General features: G+C 39.9%; 1 long non-coding RNA gene across 1 annotated transcript; it reads left to right on the forward strand.

Moving 5' to 3' along the window:
* Nucleotides 1-7847: 7847 nt before the first annotated feature.
* LOC122550594 lies at nt 7848-25345 on the forward strand. The gene is made up of 3 exons (XR_006311891.1): nt 7848-8186; nt 21025-21134; nt 24668-25345. It is a non-coding gene; the product is annotated as an uncharacterized LOC122550594 (long non-coding RNA).
* The last annotated feature ends 442 nt before the right edge of the window (nt 25346-25787 follow it).

The raw sequence follows: 25787 nt of genomic DNA on the forward strand, positions 1-25787 counted from the left end.
GGATAGAGCAGGGTCAGGAATGGATGTTGCAGGTTTCAGGATTTAGATCTTTCATTAAGAACAGGGAAGGCGGTAAAAAGGGGGAGGCGTGGCTTTGTTAATCAAGAATAGTATAATGGTGGCTGAAAGAACTTTTGACGAGGACTTGTCTACTGAGGTAGTATGGGCTCAGGTTAGAAACAGGAGAGGAGAGGTCACACAGCTGGGAGTTTTTTATAGGCTTCCGCAGAGTTCCAGGGGTATGGAGGAGAGGATCGGCAAAACGATTCTGAGTAGGAATGAAAGAAACAAGGTGGTTATTATGGGGTACTTTAACTTCCCCAACATTGACTAGAAATGCTATAACTCTCATACACTGGATAGATCACTTTTTGTCCAATGTATGTAGGAGGGTTTCCTGACACAGTATGTCGAAGGCCGACAAGAGGGGAGGCCCAGTGTGGATCTGGTGCTTGGTAATGAACCAGGCCAGGTGTTTGATTTAGTGGTAGGTGAGCACTTTGGAGAGAGTGACCATAACTTGGCTACATTTAGTTTAATGATGGAAAGGGATAGGTACATACCACAGGGCAAGAGTTATTGATGGGAGAAGGTTATAATGTGATTAGGCAAGTCTTAGGATGCACAGAACGAGATAGTAAAATGCAGGGGATGGGGACAATCAAAATGTGGAGCTGGTTTAAGGAACATATATTGCATGTCCTTGATAAGTATGTCCCAGTCAGGCAGGGAGGAAGTGATAAGTTAAGGGAACTGTGGTTTACTACAGAAATTCATCTCTTCTTAAGCGGAAGAAGGAGGCTTATGTGACGACGAGACGAGACGAGATGGTTCAGGTGAGGCGATGGAGAGTTACAGATTAGCTAGGAAGGACTTAAAGAGAGAGTTAAGAAGAGCAAAGAGAGGACATGCGCAGACTTTAGCAGGTAGAATAAAGGAGTAGGAGAAGGTATAACCATCTGATGAAGGAGTGCTCCAAAAGCTAGTGCTTCCAAATAAACCTGGTAGACCATAGCCTGGTGTTGTGTGATTTTTAACGTTGTACACCCCAGTCCAACACCGGCACCTCCAACTCATACTCAGAAGTAATCTTCATAGGTGTACTCCACACCTCCAATTTCATTGCCATCTTCAAACTTATTAACTATACCTCCAGTGGACTCAGCACCGATCCTTGTGGCACACCATTAGTCACAGGCCTCCATTCTGAAAAGCAACCCTCCACCACTACCATCCGTCTTCTACCTTCAAGCCAGTTCTGTATTCAAATGATTAGTTCTCTCTGTATTCCATGAGATCTAACCTTGCTAACCAGTGTACCATGAGAAACCTTATCAAATGCCTTAATGAAGTCCATATAGATCACATTCACTACTCTGCCTTCATTAAGCCTCTTCATTACTTCTTCAAAAAACTTAATCAAGTTTGTAAGACATGATTTCCCATGCACAAAGCCATGTTGAGTATCCCTAATCAGTTCTTGCCTTTCCAAATGCATGTAAATCCTGTCCTTCAGGATTCCCTCCAACAAATTACCCACCTCCGATGTCAAGCTCCTTGATATATACTTCACTGGCTTTTTCTTACCACCTTTCTTAAATAGTGGCACCATGTTAGTCAACCTCCAGTCTTCCAGCACCTCACCTGTGACTATTGATGAACACATATCTCAGCAAGGAGCCCAGCAATCACTTCCCTAGCTTCCCACAGAGTTCTAGGTTACACCTGATCAGGTCCTGGGGCTGGCACAGTGGCTCAGTGGTTAGCACTGCTGCCTCACAGCACCAGGGTCCCCGGTTTGATTCTAGCCTCAGGTAACTGTCTGTGTAGAGTTTGCAAGTTCTCCCAGTGTCTGCGTCGGTTTCCTTCAGGTGCTCTGGTATCCTCCTACAATCCAAGGATGTGCAGGTCAGGTGAATTGGCCATGCTAAATTGTCCATAGTGTTAGGTTCGTTAGTCAGAGGGAAATGGGTCTGGGTGAGTCATTCTTCCAAGGGTCGATGTGGACTGGTTGGGCCGAAGGGCCTGTTTCCGTGCTGTAGGGAATCTAATCTAATCTTATGCCTTTTAAGACATCCAGCACCTCCTCCTTTGTAATATGGATATTTTTTCAAGATGTCACCATCTATTTCTGCACATTCTATGTCTTTCATGGCTTTCTCCAAAGTAAACACTGATGCAAAATATTTGTTTAGTATCTCCCCCATCTCCTGTTGTTCCACGCATACATCAATGCTCAGTAGCAGTAGGGTACAGTCTACAAGATGCACTGTTTGAATTCACCAGAGATCTTTACACAGCATCTTCCAAATCCAAGACTATTTGCATTTCGAAGGTGTGTGTGGGAGAGAATTTTGGAACTACAGCTTAAGTTATAAAAAAGAGCAATTGAATTTTAGCAAGATGGTGGGTGAATTAGCAAAAGATCCTGAGACAATACCTTCCCAGCCTATGACCATTTCCATCTGGATGGACAAGGGCAGCAGGTCCATGGGAACATACAACCTGCATGTTCCCTTTGAAGGCACACATCATCCTGACTTGGAAATTTAATTATGTTCCTTCACTTGGAATTCCCTCCCCAGTGGCATTGTGGGTCTAAGTACAGCAAATGCATTACAGCAATTCAAGAAGACTGCTCAGTACCACCTTTTTAAGGGCAACTAAGGATGGGCACTAAATATTACCCAGCCAGTCATGCCCACATCCTTCATGGGGAGAAAAAAGGAATTGATAGTTTAGTTGAAAAATACAGTTTTATTCAATAATTACAAAGTTTTACTGAGTTTTATATGTTAAAAGCTGCATCAGAGACAAAGAAAGACAATTCAATTCTAAGCAGGGATTGTTGAAATCGATTTGAAAATATTTCAGACAAAGAAAAACATTGATGCAAAAGATGTTGTGGCAATGGTTTTCACACAGTCAATTAAAGATAGAATCTTATTGATTGAAATCATTTTGAGACAATTTCCGTCTATTTTTGGAACTCCTTCAGTCACCTTGCAAAATGAAATATCTTTATTCATCCCTATGAAGATTACATATTGGTAAAGGAAAAACACTATACATTGGAAGTAGTATTTAGAGCAGCAGAAACATTAATAAATTTCAGTATTAATCCTGTGACAACAATCTTGCCAACAACAAAATTTCAACAGCACCTTTAATCGACAAAAATTGCCATAAGGCAACAAAATGAGGAGGTCAAAGTCCAAATAACCATTTTCCAAATCAGGAAAATGATCAACAACTTCAAGTACCTATCAATAATTAGTCATAACAACAACATTGACTGTGACCAGTCTTTCCACCAGGTTGCTGTTAACTTAATTTGACAGATCATCAAATTGGCAAGAATGGGAAGCACAATTCCTTTGATCTTGAACAACTTCAGCATTGGACACTAAATTAAATAAAGAACAGGCTAGCATACTTCTTGAACACATGGGAAGAACACCAGATCATGTAATACATAGAAAGCAGATCAATGAGAAATAAATTACCTTTGAAAACCTTATTACAACTTTTGATTAACATTTCATAGCCAAGTCCTGTTTATGTCTTATTGATTTTGCTCTCAGCTGAGCAGACCTTTTTTCTCCTTTTCACGCCTTTCCCACTATGATTACTCCCTTTGACATTTTGCACTCAGCAACCTCAAAATCTGTTCTATTTTCTCCTCTTTCACTGCTGTCAACAGCATAAATAACACCACTTTCCAGTTCCTTTCAACTCTGAACAAGAGTCATACCAGACCTGAAATGTTAACTCTACTCTCTCCGCAGATGCTGCCAGACCTGCTGAGTTTCTCCAGCACATTTGTGTTTATTTAAGTTTCACCTCATCAGATAAGATCATCTTGCCCAGCTCTGGACCTACAATGGATGATGAGGGGAGATCAGATTACTGACTACTTAAAGCACAGTAGAACATTCAAACAAAACAGGCAAAGCACTCATCTGAAAAACATACCATATTTTTCAACTTTAATGCAAAGTCTTAAACAATTTAATGTTATAGTATTTTGTCACATGTCTGGTTCCAAACCCCTGCATCAGCAAAGACAAAGCTGTCCAGTCTTACTGAACAATATATCCTCTACAGGAAAAGAAGCCACATAGAAGATGTGTGACAGTCTAAAGAGCACACAAAATATCAACACAATTTGTTCCCAATTTAATATGCGTATACTTCACTTGGAACAGAACCTGGAAGAAGAGATCAATAGTGTAATGGGACCATTTTCTTTTTACAAGGAACAATAACCTCAATGGAAGGATGACATCACTCTTTTCTCAGAGAAGTAACACTGTCACACAATCCAAATTCTATTCACACAGAAGAAATAATGCAACTTTCCTATGCATTCCTGTGGTTGCATCAAAGCAAGACACTTCATCAAGTTCTACAGGTTCAAAATGTGTCGTCAGGCCACCAGATTAGTTTAAATCTCTGATCCAGCAGAGACCAGCAGTAAAAAAAAAGGAAACTCATGATCTTTATCTCGAATGTCTATACTTTGTCCCAGACTTTCCATAACCACCAATCAACACAGATGAAACAAGTCCAAGTCTTGGAGGGGGGGGGGGGGGGGAGATAAAGAAAAACTATACAATAAAATAATATTAACTGAATTTAAAAATGATGCATTAAAAGAAGAATGGATGCAGCTCCCTGTGACAACATTGTGCATCTATCTACAGCAAGCAGACTGCGGTGCTTCAAGAAGGCAGCTCTCGAGTGCAACCAGAGATGGACAATAAATGCTAGCCCTACCAACAATGTCCACATCCATAACTGAACTGTCGAAAAGAAGAGACCTAGAATGAACTTGGGGACCAGTTCAGGGAATACCTATGGTCCACACACTCCAATCAACCCCAACTTCCAGTTGCCAGCAATTTCAACTTACCCTCCCACTCCCCCAACGACATGCCCATCATGGGCATCCTCCACCATCAAGATAAGGCCACACGCAAATTGGAGGAATATCTCATCTTCCGCCTCGAGAACTTACAACCACATGGTCTTAACATAAATTTCAACAGCTTTCAACAGCTCCTCACTGCCCAACTCATCCCAGGTCCAGCCCTCCCTCTCCACCCCACCCACTCCCCTTGACCTGACCTAACCTGTCCATCTTCCTTCCCACCTAACTGCTCACTGACCAATCACAATCACCTCTTACCTGTATCTACCTATCGCCATCCCACATACCTTTCCCCCAGACCCAACTCCCTCCCTCTATTTATTTCTCAGATCCCGATGGAAAATTCTGGCCTGAAACATTAACTCTCCAGCTCCTCTGATACCGCTTGACCTGCTGTGCTTTTTCCAGCTCTGCACTTTATCAAATCTGACTTTCCAGTATCTGCAGTCCTCACTGTCTTCAACTCTAGAAAAAAAGGAAGACAAGTAACACACTTGAGAACCATGAACTTTTTTTTTACAATGTTCATGATGTGGAGAACAAAGCTTGGGAAGGACATTGTGCAAAAAACTTTAGGAGTGATGTTAGGATGATATCATAGAACTGGTTCCCACAGGGCATGAATAGCACAGGATGGATTGACTTCCTCACATGGATGGTTAGATTGAAGATGGAAGATTAATAAAGCACAATTTCATAATAATATCATAAGTTCAGAACCTGATATCTCTGATTACCATGTATAGGCACATATCATGTTAACCTGCAAAAAATAGAGTTCTACAGAAGACTAAGTTTGAAGACAACTCATGACTCTGCCTTGTCCTCAGGCAAACCACCTTGAATCCAAACCATCAGGTGTGGCCCTAAAACCATCTGATTAAATCAACTGTTCTGGAACTCTCAAAGATCCTAATAAGGTTAAGTAGCAAGGTGGCAAACAAAAATATATCAATTTAATGCAAAAATAAATAAAACTAAATCTCAGTCAAAACAGTGCAAAATTATATATTAACAACAAAGATTAAGGGGTGGCGCAGTGGCTCAGTGGTTAGCACTGCTGCCTCACAGCACCAGGGTCCCAGGTTCGATTCCAGCCTTGGGTGACTGCCTGTGTGGAGTTTGCACATCCGCCCCGTGTCTGCGTGGGTTCCCTCCGGGTGCTCCAATTTCCTCCCACAGTCCAAAGATGTGCATTTCAGGTGAATTGCCCATAGTGTTAGGTGCATTAGTCAAAGGGAAATGGGTCTGGTTAGGTTACTCTTCGTAGGGTCAGTGTGGAGTTGTTGGGCCGAAGGGCCTGTTTCCACACTGTAGGGAATCTAATCTAATTTTACTGAAGCAAATGGGTTTTGATTTGTCACATTTGATTTGAACTAACTTTTTGTAGACTGTCATGAAATAAACCATGAGAAATGAATATTGCTTATCAGAATGGTCTGCTGAGTGTTTAAGTAGCAGCTTTATCTTAGTACTTAAGTATATTCTAGACACATGAGTGCATAATCAAGATTGGTATAGTGCAATACTGAGGAACTGCTGTACTGTTACAGGAATTGTAGTAAGGCCCTATCTGATCTCTTGGTCTTTGTAAAAGTCCTTGACTGCCACATTTCCGAGATTGCAGCAGTGATTATGCTTTAAATGTGTATCTCTGCCTGTAAATTATTTTCTGATATTTTTCTTATCTTACCAAAATGAAAGACTGAACACTGAAGTTTAAAATAATCTCTTCTAAGAGCATTTAATGTCACATTTACCTTAATATGAAAATTATTTTTGTAAGTAAAATACAGAGAAAGGTGCTGAGTGAAGAAATCAGCCAGGTGCCAGAGAATACCTTTCTTTTTTGCCCAGCAATCATGCTCTGGCTTGATAAAGATGTTGAAAGTTTAACAGCTGAAAGCTAGAATAATAAATTGATATAAAATGAATGCATCATGACTGCTGCTGGAATAACAATATATATCTGCCTGGGGCTCTTGTAGTTTCCCTGCCTCAGAATCATGAGACCTGGGTTCAAATCCACCCTGCTCCAGAGATGTGTCTTGACATCTTTTAATAGATTGATGAGAAGATATCTATATCAGCCTGGTTTACTGTTTGCTGTCACTATATAGCTGCACTGGTGAGATTCCACAAAACTATATGTGCAATCAATATCACACAAGATAATGGAAGAAATCACTATCCTGTTCAGTGTGTGTATTCTTCCTGATGGAACACAACAATGTTTTCCCTGGCATACAGAGGTTTTGACTGTGATATGTTAACTGTGCCACATATTCCAATCTGGAAAGATCTCGATCGAGAGAAAGTCAAGGAGCCACTGTAAATGCATCTGGCAGTGTTACTGTTACCCTGTTCTGAAACCAAAGACTGATTGATTCAAAGATGCAGCATATTTCTTTGAACATCTGTATTATGAAGATAAATAAAATCTTCCTGGAAGTCCTAGGTGGAAGGCCTTTCTGCCTCACTTCCCCTTTTCTCTGCTTGTCATCTTCTTTGCTGACTCTGCACAATCTCCTTCTCCTGCTGTAGTCTAGGAGAACTGCAATTGTTGTACCCACAGCCAAGAGCAAAGCCTTGTGCCCAGGCTCCTTACAGCAGAAATCAATGCCTTCTGCATGTATATCCTTCCAGTCTTTACCAACCTCAGCAACTGCAAACAATTCTCAACACAGCCACACTTTCCAAAGCTCAAAGCAAGGCAGTAAAAAGTAATAAGCAACTAACCTGCAAGTTTTTATTGGTCACTTTAAGTAGAACTGGTGGGGTGTTTGTCTTGGTGCTGAACTTCCAGTTGTGTATGTATAGGAAACAGCGTAAATTGGAATCTCAAGATTCAAAATAGCAACACACACAACGATGTCACAAATACCCTCACCGAGATGGTTATGAATAGAAGCAGTGCAGACACCATTTTGGAACTAAAATGGCCTCTAACTATCAGCGCTACACGAGAAGGCTTTTGCAGTCATAATATCATATTGTAAAGTAATCTTTTTTTTGTTACAGAGAAATGAATTCACTGCTGCTTGATTCTACTTCTATCCATCATGCAATAAATTCTGTCCCTTGACAATTACCAAGCATGACAGCAAGTTAGCTGATCCTTTTCGCCATACTTCATGATTAATTAATATATAATGAGATAAGTCAGACGCAGTGTGAAAGATGAATGTCATCTGGTCAACAATCTGCCATTCATTCTGAAAAAAATATATTTTCAGCATAGAGGGAGATGAAGGTAAGATATATTGTTCAGATTTTATAACACATAACATCAATATCTATTTAAATTCCTTTACTGCCGATGCATGTGCTACTGTATTTGATCTGCTCTCCAAGGGAAACACTGTAATGGTTTTTAGAAAATAAAGATCAGGGCCATTAAAACAGTTATTATCTTTATCTCCGTCCACTAGGCAGTGACATGAATACAAAGCCAAAGCACTTTATAATGCCCTTTTCTGAAGGCAAGTTTACCAATAGACTGTTTCCAATGAGTGTTGAGCAATTTGACAAATATTCAGATTAAATTCTTAAGAAAGAAATTAAATTCTTGAGAAAGAAATTAAATAATTCTGAAAAATATTTCAAAACCTTACAGACTTGCAATTCTTACTGCCAGCTGTTAAACATCAAGTAGATAAGGAGTTTGCTGATGTGGCTCTCGTGTTGGATACAATCCTCTCACTAGTCTTGATCAATTGAACCTATTTAGAAGTTGGTTAATTGGCTTGTTTTCTTAAAAAAAATCTTTCACTGGTATTGCACTGTGAGAAAGTGAAATTCAATTAACAATGATTTTAATATGTAACAATAATGTAGTTGAAATATGTCACTATCTTGTTTGTCATTATTATTAGCATTTGACAGTTGGTGTGATCAGCAATACAACTGAGCAGCACTCGTTAAGCAACAACCTGCTCTCTGACACTAGGTTAGGGTTCCACTAGAGCTATACATCTCGTGACCTTATTACCGAGTCATGACTCAATGGGGTAGCATGCTGGAGATCAAACCCTGCTATTGCCAGAGTCATCACAGAAGTTAAAGATTTTAAAATAAATACACACAATTCATTAACTTACCTGATAGATCTAGGTTGATAGAAATCATTGACCACATTTCTGTACTTCACAAAAATGACTTTATTGCACGTAAATGAACTCTAGATATAGGTAAACAATTATAACCATTTGGTATATAATATGACTAATTAACATTCTAATCCTATTCCAAACTCCCTTTATATACGCACGCAGACAGAGGGAAAAGCTGGGAAAGCACTTTATAGTTTCTGTTCACAAAAGTTGCTGAGATAATTTTTATGATTCTCGTACTGGTCAGAACACCACTTCTCAGTCATCTTTCTTCAGACGAATCCACTGGTTTACAAGATGCATACTTTGACTGATCCCATCATTGAAAAGATCCCTGACTTATCAATTAAAACCATTGCTATAGCAACAACTAAAAAAAAGACATTTTTCAGGTTTAAAGTGGCTTTCTGCAGAGAACAGGGAGAGAGCTCCTGGCTGGTTAGAGACTATTTATTAAACTTGATGGCTTCTTTGTTACTTGTTCCAAACCTCAAGCTTTTCAGTTATTTCAGAACCACTTATATGGTTGTTGGCAGGCAGAACGCCTTTCTCATCAATAACTGGATACTAGTCCAGAAACCAATCAATGTTTTGTTATCAACCAAAGCTCCATCTGTGCACACTCTATTGGTTCCAGTTCATCTGCAAAGATGGCTGTAGTCCACAGCTGTCAAAACCGTGCTTACAATGAGTTGCAACTTACTTTCAAGCCATGCAATGAGCCTTGGCATTTAAGCAGTCCTGCAGCATCTCTGCACAGAGGGAGAGTTAGCAGATGCTGTGTTTCAGGAGGCAGTCTCAACCTGCAGGTTAAGACCCTCAAATTTGGCCAGTGGTCAGGAGAATGTGGGCACAATGCTTTTGTGGGTGGCATGGTGGTTAGCACTGCTGCCTCACAGCACCAGAGTACCGGGTTCAATTCCCGCCTCAGGCAACTGTCTGTGTAGAGTTTGCACATTCTCCCCGTGTCTGCGTGGGTTTCTTCCGGGTGCTCCAGTTTCCTCCCACAGTCCAAAAATGTGCAGGTTGAGTGAATTGGCAGTGCTAAATTGCCCGTAGTGTTAGATGAAGGGGTAAATGTAGGGGAATGGGTCTGGGTGGGTTGTTCTTCAGAGGGCCGAAGGGCCTGTTTCCTCACTGTAAGTAATCTAATCAAATCTAAACTGGATCCTCCCCTTCTTACTCCAATATTCTTTCAAACTGGTTTGAGATTTCCCTTATGCTGGCACCAGGCAAGCAACACACCAGGTGGAACTCTTGATCCTGCTTACAAGGATGCTACCTGTACTCCTAATTATAGAATCCCTGACCACTACCACATTTCTTTTTGTTCTCCTTGTGTGAATGGCGTTCTGTGCCACTACCCACAGTAGTCAGTTTTCCTAAACCTCCAACAGTCCTTATCATCATACAGCTGAAATCATACTAAATGGAGGATCCCTCTTTGCCTTCACTTGTAGTCATACCCTCCTATACCTGACCACTGGCCAGATTTGAGGGTCTTAACCTGCAGGTTAAAACTGCCTCCTGAAACACAACATCTGCTAACTCTTCCTCTGTGCAGAGGTGCTGCAGGACTTGTCATGGCCCATGATGGGACCAACAGCGGAGGCAAGAAGTGGCATGATGTCCTGTTTGGAGAATATCAGGAATTAAAAATAAAATTAAAGATAGAACCTCAAGAGTTATAATCTCTAGATTATTACCCAAACCACACGTAAATTAGCATACAGATAAGACAATTAGAGAAGTAAGTGCATAAGTAAAAGAATGGTGGGGGAAAGAGGAGTTCCATTTCATGACCATTGGCATCAATATTGAGACAGGAAGTGATTGTACCATCGGAATGGGCTCCACTGGTTATAATTTGAGGGCAATGATTCTTGCAGAAAGGTTGAATAGGGAGGGTGGTCAGCCTGGGGTCAGTCTCATGAACATTTGTTGCATTCCCTCTATGGTAAGAGAAACTAAAAATGCAAGCAATACCGCAGGAATGATCTTATCAAGGCCTTGTATAACTGTAATAGAGACCCTTACTTCTGAACTCAAATCCTCTGAGCTGAACCTCCAAGGGGAGGTGAAAATGATTGACATCAAGGCCACATTTGACCGAATGTGTCATAAAGAAGGGGCTAAAAAACTGAAGTCAATGAGAATTAGGGAGAAATATTTCCACTGCTTTGAGTCAAACTTAGCGCAAGGGAAAACAGTTGTGATTACTGAAGATCAGCCATCTCATCTCCAGACCATCTCTGCAGAAGTTTCTTAGGGTAGTGTCCCAGACTTAACTATCTTCAGTTGCTTCACCAATGCTTTTCCCTATATCATAACCTCAAAAGTGGGGAGATTTGCTGGTGATTGCACAATGTTCAGCACCATTTGGACTCGTCAGATACTGAAAAGTCCATGTTCAAATGCAGCAGGACATGAACAATATCCAGGGGTTTGGGCTGACATGTATGTAACAAGTACCATTCACATTATACAAGTACCAGGCAATTACCATCTCTAAAAGTTGCTCCTTGACAATCAATAGCAAAACCATCTCTGAGATCTTCCACTATCAACATCCTGGGGATTACCATTGACCAGAAACTCAATTGGACTAGCCCTATAAATAGTGGATACAAGAGCAGATCATAAGCTCGGAATCTTGCAGTTAGTAGCACTATGATCCCTTAGCATTCCATCATCTAAAGGCACAAGTCACGAGTGTGACAGAGTACTTGCCTAGATGTAGTCATCTCCAAAAATACTCAAGAAGCTTGATACGATCCAGCACAAAGTAACCACATCCACCAACATTCATTGCCTCCACCATTATTGCTCACTAGCAGCAGTGTGTGTCAGCTACAAGATGCACTGCAGAAATTCACAAAGACTTCTCAGACAGCACCTTCAAGCTTGCAACAACTTCCATTTAAAAGGACAAAGGCAGCAGATATGTAGGAGTACACCAATTGCACAATCCCCTCTATGCCACTTAATATCCTGATGATATATCACTATTACTCGAGGTTGCTGAGTCAAAATCCTGGAACTCTCTGCCTCATGGTATTATAGTTGAATGCAGCCAATGGAGTACAGCAGTTCAAGAAGGCAGCTCACCACCATTTTCTCAAAGGCAACTAGGGTTGGGCAATAAATGCTGGCCCAAAAAGTCTTGCCCACATTCCATGAGTAAGGAAAACAATTTGAGTAACTGTGGTGGTTGGAACCAGATTGACCTCATTGACTACAAGGTTGTAAACCTGGGCCAATCAGGAAAGCCCTAGCTGACCAATGTAACCAGAAGATATAGATGGGCACTGTGGGGTATGAAGTGCTTTATTCCACCACCACACTCCCCCTCCCCAACCACCTCCACCCCTGCTGACTCTATTTTCATTTGATCCCTGCCCTTTGTTGAGAAGGGAACTGCTTGTCACTGGACACTCCAGTGTTTCCTTTCTTCCTGGTGATGGAATATAAATAAAGATTTCTGCACTCATTGTTCTTCATTGTGTCCTACATCTGCATACACACAACATGGGCGCTGGGGAATGAGTAAGCACTGCTGCTGTTAGGTGGTAGTGTGGGGATTGAAAAAACAAACGTAACCAGAAAATATCTATTCGTAAATAATTGTAACCAGGAGAAAGGAAAAGCATATGATGGCAGTCATTTTGGTCTTGTTTCTCTTGAAGCTGTCCAGTTTAATGCATCAGCATGGTTCAGCTCTGACAATCCATGTCTTCCAAATTTTCTTTGGCTGTCAGTCTAACCGTCTGCTGTAATGTGGTGCTCTGAAGTGAAAAGTACAGTGGGTGATTTCATTAATTTGTCTTTGTTGCTTTTTAATATACTTCAGTACATACTTCATTTCATAAAAAGGCTAGTGTCTGAGCTGATGGGGTATATAATTGCTGTTAAGGGCTTGTAAATACTTTAAAGATGTTATCAGATCTGTAAAGAAGAATCTGTTATCAGAATAAATAGTTTTTAAAAAAATGACCAGAAGATTTAGAATCTCCTCAGTTCAAGTGACAGATTCTGAGCTGGCTAGCCTCAGCCGGTCTTACTGTGGGCTTTTGTTTTTTGGTTTTATTTGATTGTGGGGAACTAGCTCTTGAGCTGGCTGGCCACAGCCAGTATGTCCCTGGGTTTTTGTTTTGGGGTTTATTCATTAATGGGGAACTGGCTCTTGAGCTGTACTAGCCACTGCTGTTGGTCTTTGTTTTGAGGGGCCTGATTTTTGAACTGGCTGATCTACACAGCCAATTTGTTACTGGTATTCCTTTTTTGAGGACTGATTTCTGAACTGGCTGATCTTCACAGTGTGCTACTATTGTATGTCAGTTCTCACCAGGGTACTATTGTTTTACTGGCTCGTTGCAGCCTATGTGTTTCTGTTTTGGTTTTCTTCTGAGCAAGGACAATGCTGATTTTGTGCCAGTGCTTAGGCCCTGCACTCTGTGTTTTAGTGACTGCACTTTCTTTTTTGCATGTGTTTTCACTTTTTGGTCTTTGGACTGAGCCTCTGTGAGTCATCTGCATCTTTCCAGATGAACTGTTCCTCTGTGAGTTGGGCCTGAGCCTCTGTGGATGGAACAGGCCTCTGTAGAAACAGAACACCTGTGTATGTGGTGTGAGGTTGCCAGGAGTGTCTGTGACATATGCACTGTTTTATTCTTCAGTTGATTGGACTGTTTTGTATGTGTTTGTGTTACTATTTTCAGTTTAGTGAGATAAAGTGGGATTTGAGGTTTGTTCTCATTTCCCTGCAAACTGGTTGTACACTGGGGTTTGGGGTTTGGCCATGCTGCCCCTTTCCCCTGTAAATTGTCGTTTCTTGCAAACTGCTGCTCATTGTTCATACATATAAAAAAAACCAGAAGATTTAGAATCTACTCAGTTCAAAGACTCCAAGTTGGCTGGCCACAGCCAATGTTACTGCGGGTATTAGGTTTTGGTTTTGGTTTTATTTGCTTGTGGGGAACTAACTCTTGAGCCAGTGGCCACATTCAATGTGCCCTTGGCTCCTGGCGCTTGAGCTGGCTGGCCATAGCCAGTGTCCTGGGATTTTTTTGTGTACTTTCTCCTGGGAAACTGGCTCTTGAGCTGGCTGAACACAGCCAGTGTGCCTTGGGTTTCTGCCTCTTGAGCTGGGTGGCCACAGCCAGTGGTTGGTGGGGCCTTTTATTTTAATGGAGCTGCTTTTTTACCTTCTTCAGGAACTGACTTTAAGCTGACAGGGTACAGCCAGTGGCACTGCTGGGTTTATTCCTTTTCCTTGGGGAACTGAACTTTCAGCTGGCTAGTTGTACCTGCGGTATTGTGATATTGAGAAGATGTGGGAGTGGAAGAGGGGACTTGCCGTTAGGACATTATTTGCTCGATGGTCAGCTGTTTGGGCTGAACTTCTTACCTGCCCTGCCTCGATTCCTGTGAATGGACTAAACATCCATGGTGAGCCCAACCTCATGGAGGAGGCCGATTCGTTGTATGTGGGCTAGGTCTCCGGGAATGGATTGTGGTGATGTGAGTGGACCGGACCTCATGGGGTAATCCAAGTCTTTGTGTGCAGTGTGTGCACCCTGCCAATGGAAGGAGGACCTGCCATCGGGAGCAAACCCTGCTATCGGAGGCAGGTTCCAGTTTGGGAAGTGGATTCTGGGTGAGATGGCGAACTCTAGGAGTGGCCCTGTGTCAGGGGCAGCCCCCATTTTGTGAGTGGACTATGTCTTGGAATGGACTCTGCCTCTCGCAGTTAAGCTCTGCATCTTTGTGTGTATATTGTGTTTGCACTGTATGTTATCATGTATTTTGTGATTGAATTGTGTTTCTATATGTACATTGTGCTTTGTGTATCTCTAGGGAGAGTTAAGTTCGCTGTGCGTGCTGGCATGTGGGTTTCCTTTTATGCACTTTTTTGGTTGCTTGCTGTGTGTTTTTATTTGGAGGATTGTGATGTGGTTTATTTTGCTGGTTCTGTGTGTTGCTTTTCCTATTGGTTATTAGGGAACTTGAGGTGTTTGTTTTTGGGACCCTGTTTCTTTGCACTCATTTTTATAACTGTTAACTGTTGGTGTGTCATGTGTTTGTCAATTCATATAACATTGAATTAAAAAAAAACATAACCAGAAGATTTAGTATCTCCTCAGTTCAGGGGACTGACTCTGAGCTGGGTAGCCACAGCCAGTGTGTTACTGTGATTCTTTTTTGAGACCTGATTCTTGAACTGGCTGACTAATTTAGCCAATTTGTTACTGCTATTCCTAAAAAAAAGAAAAAAAAAGAAAAAATATAACCAGGAGATTAGAATATCCTCAGTTCAAGCGACTGACTCCAAACTGGCTGACTACAGCCAATAATTTGTGCATAAGTAAATAAAGGGTGGCTTGGTGACAGGATACCAGCCTCTGTGCAGTTATTTCACTAACATTATTGAGACTCTTCAGCTATTACAGTTTTATTTTCATTAGCACGGCTGCAGTCTCCAGGTCTAGGCAGAGCACTGTGGAGACTTTTGGTGACACTTCACATCAGTCAAAAACGCTTTCCAGTTCAACCGAAGAAACTTTAGAATGTGATATTTGGACTGTTTATACATTCCTCCTTTTAGAAACTTAATGACAGACAGGACAGACCAAAATTTAATTCTATGCTTTTATTTGGTTTTAAAAGTAGAATAATATCAACACTAGCAGCAATTGGAGCTGGGCAAATAGCCAAGTCAAATAACAGCATAGGAAGAGAGTCTCTCGGTTACTGCTTCTTACTGATGTCACTTAGCCACGCTAGATAATGTAGGTTACAAAGATTGGACCTAGTCCAAATTGAACATTATTTTAAAAAGATTAGAAGCTTTCTATTTTGTTATCGACCTTCCATTACCCTTCCCTTCCACATGAGGATCCATTTCCCACAACATCTGTTCTTAAATGTTGCTTGGGTTAACCTACCTTAATGATATTAAATTGCGGGCAACTGTGGAGGTTGTGGATTTTCTACACATGAATTTTATCAGGCAGTTGTCTTTTTGCCATTTCTAACAAATAATAAATAACTTAGTTTATATGATCTCTGCCAATATCTGTTTCATCAGACTTAGGACTGGTATTCAAGGAAAAGGCAGGTTTGGCAGAAAGCAAAAATCTATAATTCCTGTCCTCTACCAATAGATAACAAAGCAGAATTAACAATTTTAAAAATGCTTCACTTGACAGAGTAACACTTAGGAATGAACACATTCACAAAATTGTCTTTGAAAACTTGTTTTCTTAAAACTTTTGTTTTGCAAGATAATTGCTGAAGATGCTCAGCAGGTCTGGCATCATCTGTAGAGGAAAAACAATTTACATCTTGAGTCCTGTCATCCTTCTCCAGAACTAGAAGCAGCTAGAAAAGCATGACTTTTATGCTGATGATGGGGGAACAAGATGGTATAAAGAGTGAGCAGATAGGTGGACAGGAAGCCCAAAGGGAGAGGAAAAAAACGTATGCAGACAAGGGGATCATTGGTCGTCATAGGTCAGGGAAGAACAGAAGCTAGTTAAGTGATAATAATTATTTGAAACTGGCTTATAGGTACTGAAAGCAGCCCATTTCATGGCAAGACCTGTGATAGTTTGGGTAGGTGATACCTTTCAGTAAAGGGGTAACAACAATGACTGCAGATGCTGGAAACCAGATTCTGGATTAGTGGTGCTGGAAGAGCACAGCAATTCAGGCAGCATCCAAGGAGCTTCGAAATCGACGTTTCAGGCAAAAGCCCTTCCTGATGACGTACCTTTCAGTAAAGTCCATCGTAATATGTACATGACAGATGATGAAGTGATCATCGCCACTTCCCACAGCACCTTCACAGGTTTCTCAAGTTCTAGTTCACTTTTGGCCATCATTCCTCTCTTTTCATGTCATCGCCACTGAAATTCTACACCATTAAGATGCCAATGTTCAATTTGCAAGCACTAAAGGTATGGTGCAAATCATTGTTGACTAGTATTTGAACCTAAGCACATTCACTCTACTTATGTTGCAAATAAGCGATGAATTATTGTAACTGAAATAAAACTGCAGTTTTCATGCTCATGCTTCATGTATTATCCCTTCAATGTCCTTGCGTTCAGCAGACATGAATCCCACACTTCCACCCATTAAACTGACCCTGACTCTACCTACCCTGGACAATGACCCAGTCACACAATAGTGGTGACAGGAAATGAACCTCATGGTAGAAACCAACAGTACTGGGCTTCGCCTGACAGCCCAGTACCTCCACAGAGCCTCCATGCCTCATTTGCTGTGCCCTGATATCACCATGAGGACACACATTGAACTTTGCTGACTCATTGTCCCTGAAGCCTAATATTATATCTTCATGATGACCAGCCTGGTCCTATATATTCCTATGCATGCTCCGTGGTTGTCACTGCCAATTATAAACACATCCATGACCAATTATGCCAACTGCGATCAAGCCCTTGGACTGTATGCAGACTGTGCCCATGACTGACACTACTAGAATCCCCTAACTGACAGTGCTCCCCCGCCATTCATCTCTTCCTCTTGACTGAACTGATGAGCAGTTCCCAACTACTTTCCAACATGGTTGAATACGCCTGCAGTGTAATTGCTGAGAAGGCAATTGGCACACATTGAGTATTCGATTGATGTTTCAATATGTTGCACAACAAGATGACACGAATAGATCTCTACTAACAAGTATGATAGGCAATTTGCCTGTGTGTCTGCAGCATAAGAGTCAATATGTTAGTTCTGCTAGTCTTCAGGCTCTGACTGAAATGCCATAATCAAGGCTGGAGGAAAAACAGAGGCATCTGTTGAAGTAGGGATAGGGACAATGATGGGGAAATGTTAACAGGCATGGCACAGCAGGGCAAGGCAAGGCATGGATGCTGCAAGCATACAGGTAGGCACTCAGTGAGTAAGTGTTAAGAGAGTAAACAAGCAACCCTGGAATGCAGCCTGATCATTAATATAAATTTTCCTTGCAGTACCCATTCAATGCTGGTGACTTCTGCGCCCTGCAATGCAGGTCTGCACTTCCTAAGCATCCTCCAAATGAATCAGTGAGGTGTCATAAGGATCTTGAGGGTTACCAATTCTATGTACAAAAGTTGAATGTGGCTGTGCCCAAGAATCATGCACTGAGATGCTGATTTATGGTGACTGACATGTAGGCTCTTCACAGCCAGGCATGAGCTAAACTCGCCTGATACCTGTTCTGTTTTCATGTCAAGAATTATCAGTGGTCACAGCAGGTAGTAGGATAGAAAGCTTCATATTAATGAAGTGAAACGTGCAGTGCATAATTCTGTAAACAAGCAATAATCTCCCTTAATAAGCATCTCACAGCTGCCTAGTGAGAATCTTGCGTTGCTACCTGGAACTTTGTGTGTTGCTACTAACATCAAGATAGATCTCACTGGGCATCTTGTGTGATTCTATTCCATTTCACATCATGGTCCACATTGTTCAGGTCACTCGATGACTCTGTACCAATGTCATCTGGGTACAAGTTTTTTTAATGCAAAACAATCTGGCACGCTGGCTCAGTGGTTAGCACTGCTGTCTCACAGCACCAGGGACCTGGGTTTGATTTCAGTCTCGGGCAACTGTCTGTGTGGAGTTTGCACATTCTCCCCGTGTCTGTGTGGGTTTCCTTCAGGTGTTCCGGTTTCCTCACATGATCCAAAGATGTGTGGGTCAGGTGAATTGCCCATGCTAAATTGCCAATAGTGTTAGGTGCATTAGTCAGGAGTAAATATGGGGAGTGGGTTTGGGTGGGTTACTCTTTGGAGGGTCGGTGTGGACTTGTTGGGTTGAAGGGTCTGTTTCCACATTATAGGGAATCTTATCTAATCCTTATGACTGCAACCATGACTTTCTGCAGCATGGACCTTATTGTGTTCCCAATATTGGTGGCTGGTGTCTTTTACATGCACTTCTCCTGTTGATGCCCCAGGGTACTCCTTGTCTTACAATCCGGGTTTAGAACACCATCTTTGTTCAGCCCATCTGGGATACAGCATCATCCAAAATGGTTTTTAGTGGATTAGGATGGAATTCACTGCTCACCTGTCCATGCCTCCTATGGTAGTGTCTGCATTTGTCAACAGATTAGTCTACTGATTATGTAGGTCTTAAAATCATTTGCCTGCTGCATTAAACTGTTGCTGGACTTCAGTTCAGGCATGCCTCATCACTTACCTCTGATTCTATGGTCTGGTCTGAACATTAACGCGTTTTATTAAGCATAATGAGATGATAAGATAGGACAGCTCTGGAATCCTACAGACTCAGGTCCCAGTTACATACGATCTGTCAGGAACGATTATGACATCGTTCCTTACCTGGATTGGCTCCTTACCTGGATCTTAGAGTAAAACTATGTTTCTACTAGGTTTCTCAATTCCTCCATTCTCCAAAATAAAGTTAACACTTGCAGTGTGATAGAGTTTGGGAACTCATAATAGTGGTGTCATATAATTTTGAGGCAGCGGGTTCCATTTCTGAAAACATTAATGTCAATAAAATAAATTCCTACTGCTGATGCAGGACCATCAGTGTTAGTCACAGATGCCTTCCATCTCTCATACAGTTCACCAGTTGATTTTGTAATGGTTCACTGCCTCAGCTGGGCAAGTTAAACTACGTAAACAACCAACACAAGAAAGTTCATACGCACAAAGGCCCTGTGGTGTAAATGCTGAGAACTGTAGTGACCTTTGTTAGTATTGTTCGTAGCTGGCAAATAATTACGGGTTTTCATAGCTGCAAGGAAAATGTTTTGGTCACAGCCTCCATAGTGAGTCTGATGCTCTTGTAAAACTGCTCCTCTGCCATTTTCTGAGTCTGTCACAGTACGTTGCTTACTGCAATATTATGTACTGTGAGTTATGCCTCTCTAATGCTTCATACACCCTTGAGCCATTCTCTCCCACTGGCTTGTTTTATCATATACTCTTAAAAGACTTGCTGTATCCATTTTTATGGACAGAAAAGTCTCTCCTCTAATTACTTCTTCTGTTGTTGTGGTGATATTTTTAAACCTTCGCTTTTGTTAAAGTCAGGAACACTAGTTCTGACCTGGGGAAAAAAAAACGCTTTTTTCATTTTTGATTGTGCATCTACACAAATTCCTCTTTATTTATGAACCCCAGTTGCTTGCTATTCTGATGCTTCAGCAATCTTCTAATGATTTTTGAACAAAGGGACTTTCAATGCACAACTCAGGGAAGAACATTCAAGTAGCATTTTTGTTACAACCAAGTCAGGAGGAATGAACACCCTCCTGAGCTAGTGACAACAAAGTTTGAATTTAAAAGAAGAGTGGTATTGCTAATTTAGTAAGTAAACGCTTTGCTGTGTATAACTTGGTATAAGGTATAAGCCAGCCAGTTTTGTAACGTTAGCAAGTAAGAAAATATTTTTATTTCTAAAACTCAATCAAGAACAGGAAATACTGACAAAAAGTTTAACATATATAAATACATTCAAATACCCATTAGTGCAAACAAAACACACAATCTTGAGGACGTAAAAAAAATTATAATTGATCTCTGCAAACTAACAGATCTTAAAATTTTGCCAAGTCAAATTTAAAGTCAGAAGAATACTTTCATGGATTATCTGAATGTTTGTTTTCAGCTGAGGATCACTTTCCACAGTAGCTTCTTGACATAGAGCTTCACACTGGAGCAGACATGGCTTTATTGATTTCTCTTTTCCCCTGGAGACATCAGTGTTGATTCAGAGTTCTCCTTTTAAGATCTCTCAGCTTGCAGCAATTAGATTTTTTGATGGGTTTTCAAATCAGAAACTTCGATAAGAGAATTTTCAGAGAAAGACAGAAGGTCAAAGCTATTGTCCCTGTGTGACTTCTCTCTGCCTATCTCTTCAAGTAAATTTATATATTTCCCTCCTATAAATGGATTGTCATTACTTTTCTTTCTCTCACTCTCCCACTCAAAGCATTCAAGATTTGGTGTCTTAATCAAGCAGTGTTCCTCACAGATGGAAGATGTTAGCTGCAGAGGCCTACGTCCATTATTTTGAAAAGCGTTCTTTTAAAAAACATCAAGGTAAATATATATTTAGCCAATGATGTAGATATATTAACCATATAAATAAAGATCAACCAGCCTAGAGCATTACAAAGTAATATTTTAGATGGCACAACTTCCTAACACTTTCTAATGATATTATACAGTTGTTATTCACACATTTCTTTATGCCAAGGTTTGCAAGGAGAAGAAAATATGACATTGTAAGATTTTGTTATTGCTGTAGCATTTATCATTATAGAATCAATTATATCTTATTGGGAAGTATCACGCTATGTGTGAGGCTTCACATGGAACCACACTACATTACAAGATAATGTGCAAAATTTGTTGTTATAATCCTTATCTGATACTTCTAAAAATGCATTTTCACTGTGTGTTCTATCTTGGTACAGCCAGTATTAGGTTGTTCATCATTGTTAGGTCTCATAGTTTCCAATGAGAGTCTGAGCCTGGTGGTAGCTTCAGGTACAGCTTTATTTTGGTACAACACACTGTTACAGCTTCAGATGTTCTTCACAGTAAGGCACACAAAAACATCAGATTGTATACAGTTAAAACTTAGAGTGTACATGCCACCCACGCCCCCATCAACCATGTCAGCCATATTTTACTGTCTTCCGCTGGCCATTTTCTATTCAGTTAAGGGCAGTATTTGACTATTTTGTACTACTTAATTATGGGTTGCCTAACAATCATATAATGACAAAAACTGCTGGAAATACTTAGCCGGTCTTGCAGCCTTATGGAAAGAAAACAGTTTCAGGTTGATTATATTTCATTGGAGTTCTGATAAAAGATCATGAATCTAAAATTTTAATTTTGTTTTTCTTCACATATGTTTCCTAACTTGTTGAGTATTTCTAGCACCTTTTGTTTTTATTGTCGATTTCTACCATTCGTGGTATTTTGTAATAATTGTTTATCCCTAATCTTACAGAAAAAATAATGATAACTGGGTCTTTTGTTAAGATTCTTCAGAAACAAATTACGAGATAACCATGATTCAAGTGAAATAAAAAGTGAGCTACACAGAAAGTTCACATGACTCAAAATGTTAATTCTGTTTCTCCAGCATCCACAGCATTTTGATCTGAAATAAAACGCAAGGTTTCCTTTCCTAAATTGTTGCTCCTACTGGACATTAGTAAACTAGTTTAATTACTCATAGGCACAGGTACTGATATCAGCTTTTTATTTATTGACCATTTTTAAACTGAATACAAATTTCAGGCTGCCACAGTGAAATTTGAACACATTTTCACTGGATTGTTGTCACAAGCATATTTTACCTTTATGTTGACTACAATATGTTTCATCTGCAGTTTTTAATGTTGACATCTTGAGAAAACCCTGTATCAAACGAGAGAGGAACATGGTTGTGGTACATTAGCATTTATGTAGAAATTTCATTGATCATAATTCCTCTGCACATATTTGCTGATTCAAGCTATATCAACAGTCAGAGACATTGAGCACTTGGACAAATTTCAGCTGATCATACTGAAGCAACTTGGGTTTGTAAAGGATAGGCCATGTCTACTAATTTTATGGGTTCTTTTCTGAATGAAAGACAGGGAAATATTTATGAATATTGTTTATATGTACTTTTAAAGAGTAATTAATAAGTTTCTTCATTTGAAGATATCATTTGAAAAATGAAAATGAACAGATTTAAAGTTAACCCTGTGAGATAGGTTGGTAATATGTTCAGAGGTAAAAGGAAGAAACAATAAAGGGAATGTGCTCAATTGAGAAGAAGTTTTTAAAAATGATGTTTCCAAGGATCGGTAATGGAGCCTGAGGTTTTCAGCATTTTTATACATAATTTACAAAATATATATTTATATGTTAAAGGAATAGAGATTGTTAAATTATTTAGTCACTCTCAGTAGATGTGAAGATTGCAATGCACAATTAACCCATATCTGTTATATGCAATGCAGTCAGCATGCCAATTTTGCCTGCTCATTGGAATGATATCTGTGTCCATGCAATATGAATCATGCTTTACATTGGCTGCACCAAATGGTCTATTGTTCTCTCTATATGTTCTCTCTGCCACTATTCTCAGCTGAGGTGTTCTTAGATTTCTTTTTCCATTCTAATTTAAACCCAACACACAACAAAAGAATCTTTCAGCTATTCAAGATGCTATTACTCCTCATTTTTAACATATGTCACTTAGAGTCAATGGGTTTTAGCGGGCAAATTGAAGGAGCACCTATGCAATGGCATAATATCAGTTGAAATTGCTTCAATATCAAATTGCAGGCTGGGAAAAAAAATTCCAAAGTTTTAGATCGTAGCAATGCTGAAAAGAGTTTCGAATGTGGAATTAGTCCATTTAGGATTTAAAGTAAGACCTATCTGAATAAAGTGTAAAGAAAAAGCAAGAACAGTAATATAACATTTTTACAAACATAGTTTGTCTAAAACTGCTTTATAAAAAATAACATACTTTTGAATTTTCATCTTTGTAACATTAGGTAAATAGACAACTACTTACATTCCCAAGACGTTTCTTCTGCAGGATTTTGAGATATTACTTTGAAACCCTGTGCCAGGTTTTGATTTGAACCCATATCCTATACAGATGTTTCTAATTTAAAAATATTTTGGCATAGTGGTAGTGTCCCTATCCCTGAGTCAGGAGGTCCCAGTTCAAGTCCCCCTGCTCCAAAGATGTGCATAACATCTCTTGAAGGGATTGATTTAAAATATATCAAACTTGGCTACACCTCAGTCAAGAGACCCAGATTCACGCCAGAAATTTGAATTAATAGCTCTGTACAGATTGATTAGAAATATCTAAAAAAAAATCAAATTCGTAAGTAGATATATCACCAATGGAAGCACATTCATTGTGTTGTACCTAACACAGCTGATTATGTTAAAAGTCACACAACACCAGGTTATAGTCCAACAGGTTTATTTGGAAGCACAACTTTTTGGAGCGCTGCTCCTTTGTCAGGTAACTAGTGGAGTAGGATCCTAGGATACAGAATTTATAATAAAAGATCATAGTGTCATACACTGATGCAATATACTGATTATGACTGTGGTTAAAAACAAACTTACAACTGCAGAAGTCCAAATACATAACCTGGCTGCTGAATATTGCCAGAAGTAAAACAGATGTAAATCTGTTGAAGAAAATGTATTACATGCAATGAAGAATAAACTATACTCAAGCGAGCCTATAAGTAATCACTAGAGACATTTCTGATTTTGGCTTTATTCCAGCCAGCCCAGAGGACATTAGAAAGTGTAATATTAAAACAAAATCTGACATAATCTCAGCCTAGGTTACATACTTAAGTCCTAGAACAGGGGATGAATTTATCATGTTTTGACTTAACGGGGAGAACACTATCACAGTGCAAGTTGACACTTGTACAAGTTGTACATTGTTTTTAGCATGAGGTAGTAAACTAGAAATATAAAACATTATGGATCAAAATATATATTTGATGAAATAAAGCTACTTAAAACAAAATAAGTCTCGTGGAATGAATAAATGTAATGAATTTTGTTTCTTTGTGAGGGAGACCCAAAGGGCCAATTTTCTTGAAGTGCTGGCACATGGAACATTAATCTACTGAAGACCAGGATGGCCGAAAATCAGCCATAGAAAGGATGAAAGGAAACCAATTCCAAGACAGTGAGGTTAAAAGGCCCATCTTCATTCAGAGAAAATGTGGCCCCCTCCTTTACATCAATGGAAAACCAGCCTTATACTTGCTCCCTTAACATCCCTACCTTTTGTGTCCATCTTTTACCCTCACACCTTCCCCTCACTCCCTTTGAACACCTTCAACACACTCACTACCCTATAGCTCAAACAACTACCTCTAATCTATTCACCAATCAGAACTCACAAGCTCTATAATACTTTTTAATTTGTTTTTATAGAACTCATAAATCTGTGAAATCTAAAAGAAATGAAAATAGTTTAAAATTTAATACATTTATCAGAACAAACACCAGAACAGGACATTTTAAAAAATCCTCTTTGAAAAGCTCATAAACAAGTGATATTTTTACAGTCTCCATTACACAGATTTACAAGGGGCTGCCAGTGCACTCTTAACAAAATAACCCACAATGTTTATTACCCACAAAAGGAAGAAAATCAAACTGTTTGAAATGGTCTTATTACAAATATTAGAAATGAATATTTAACTTTTTACTCTCAACAAGTACCTTATAGTTACTCAAACCTTAATGAAAAGCTCCTTGTTCACTGGACACAGTTGTAACAAACACAGAAACTGTTGGAGAATCTCAACAGGTGCAGCAGCATCTGCAAAGAGAGCAACAGAATTAGTTATTCGAGTCCGATATGACTCCTTCACAATAACACACATAGCTGGCACAGCTGTGTTTGGTTTCTGGAACTTTTTTCTTCCTAATTTTTAAACACTTTCAGAGGAAACACACTAGTTATCCATATGTTCAGCCTCGAGGCTTGGTTTCTGGGCCTTTTTTTCCTGAACACTGATTGTTTGAAGACTATTAAGTTAACAGACGTTTTGCTGTCTGACTGAACCTCAACACACTCCCTTGCTTTCTGGATTGTTCTGTCTGTCTGTCTCCAAGTGTATTAGGACATCCTGTTGCTAGGCAGAAGCTTTTTTAAAATATCTTCTATCTCTGTTTCTATTGCTC

This window comes from Chiloscyllium plagiosum, chromosome 6 (genome assembly GCF_004010195.1).
Source record: "Chiloscyllium plagiosum isolate BGI_BamShark_2017 chromosome 6, ASM401019v2, whole genome shotgun sequence".
NCBI lineage: Eukaryota > Metazoa > Chordata > Chondrichthyes > Orectolobiformes > Hemiscylliidae > Chiloscyllium > Chiloscyllium plagiosum.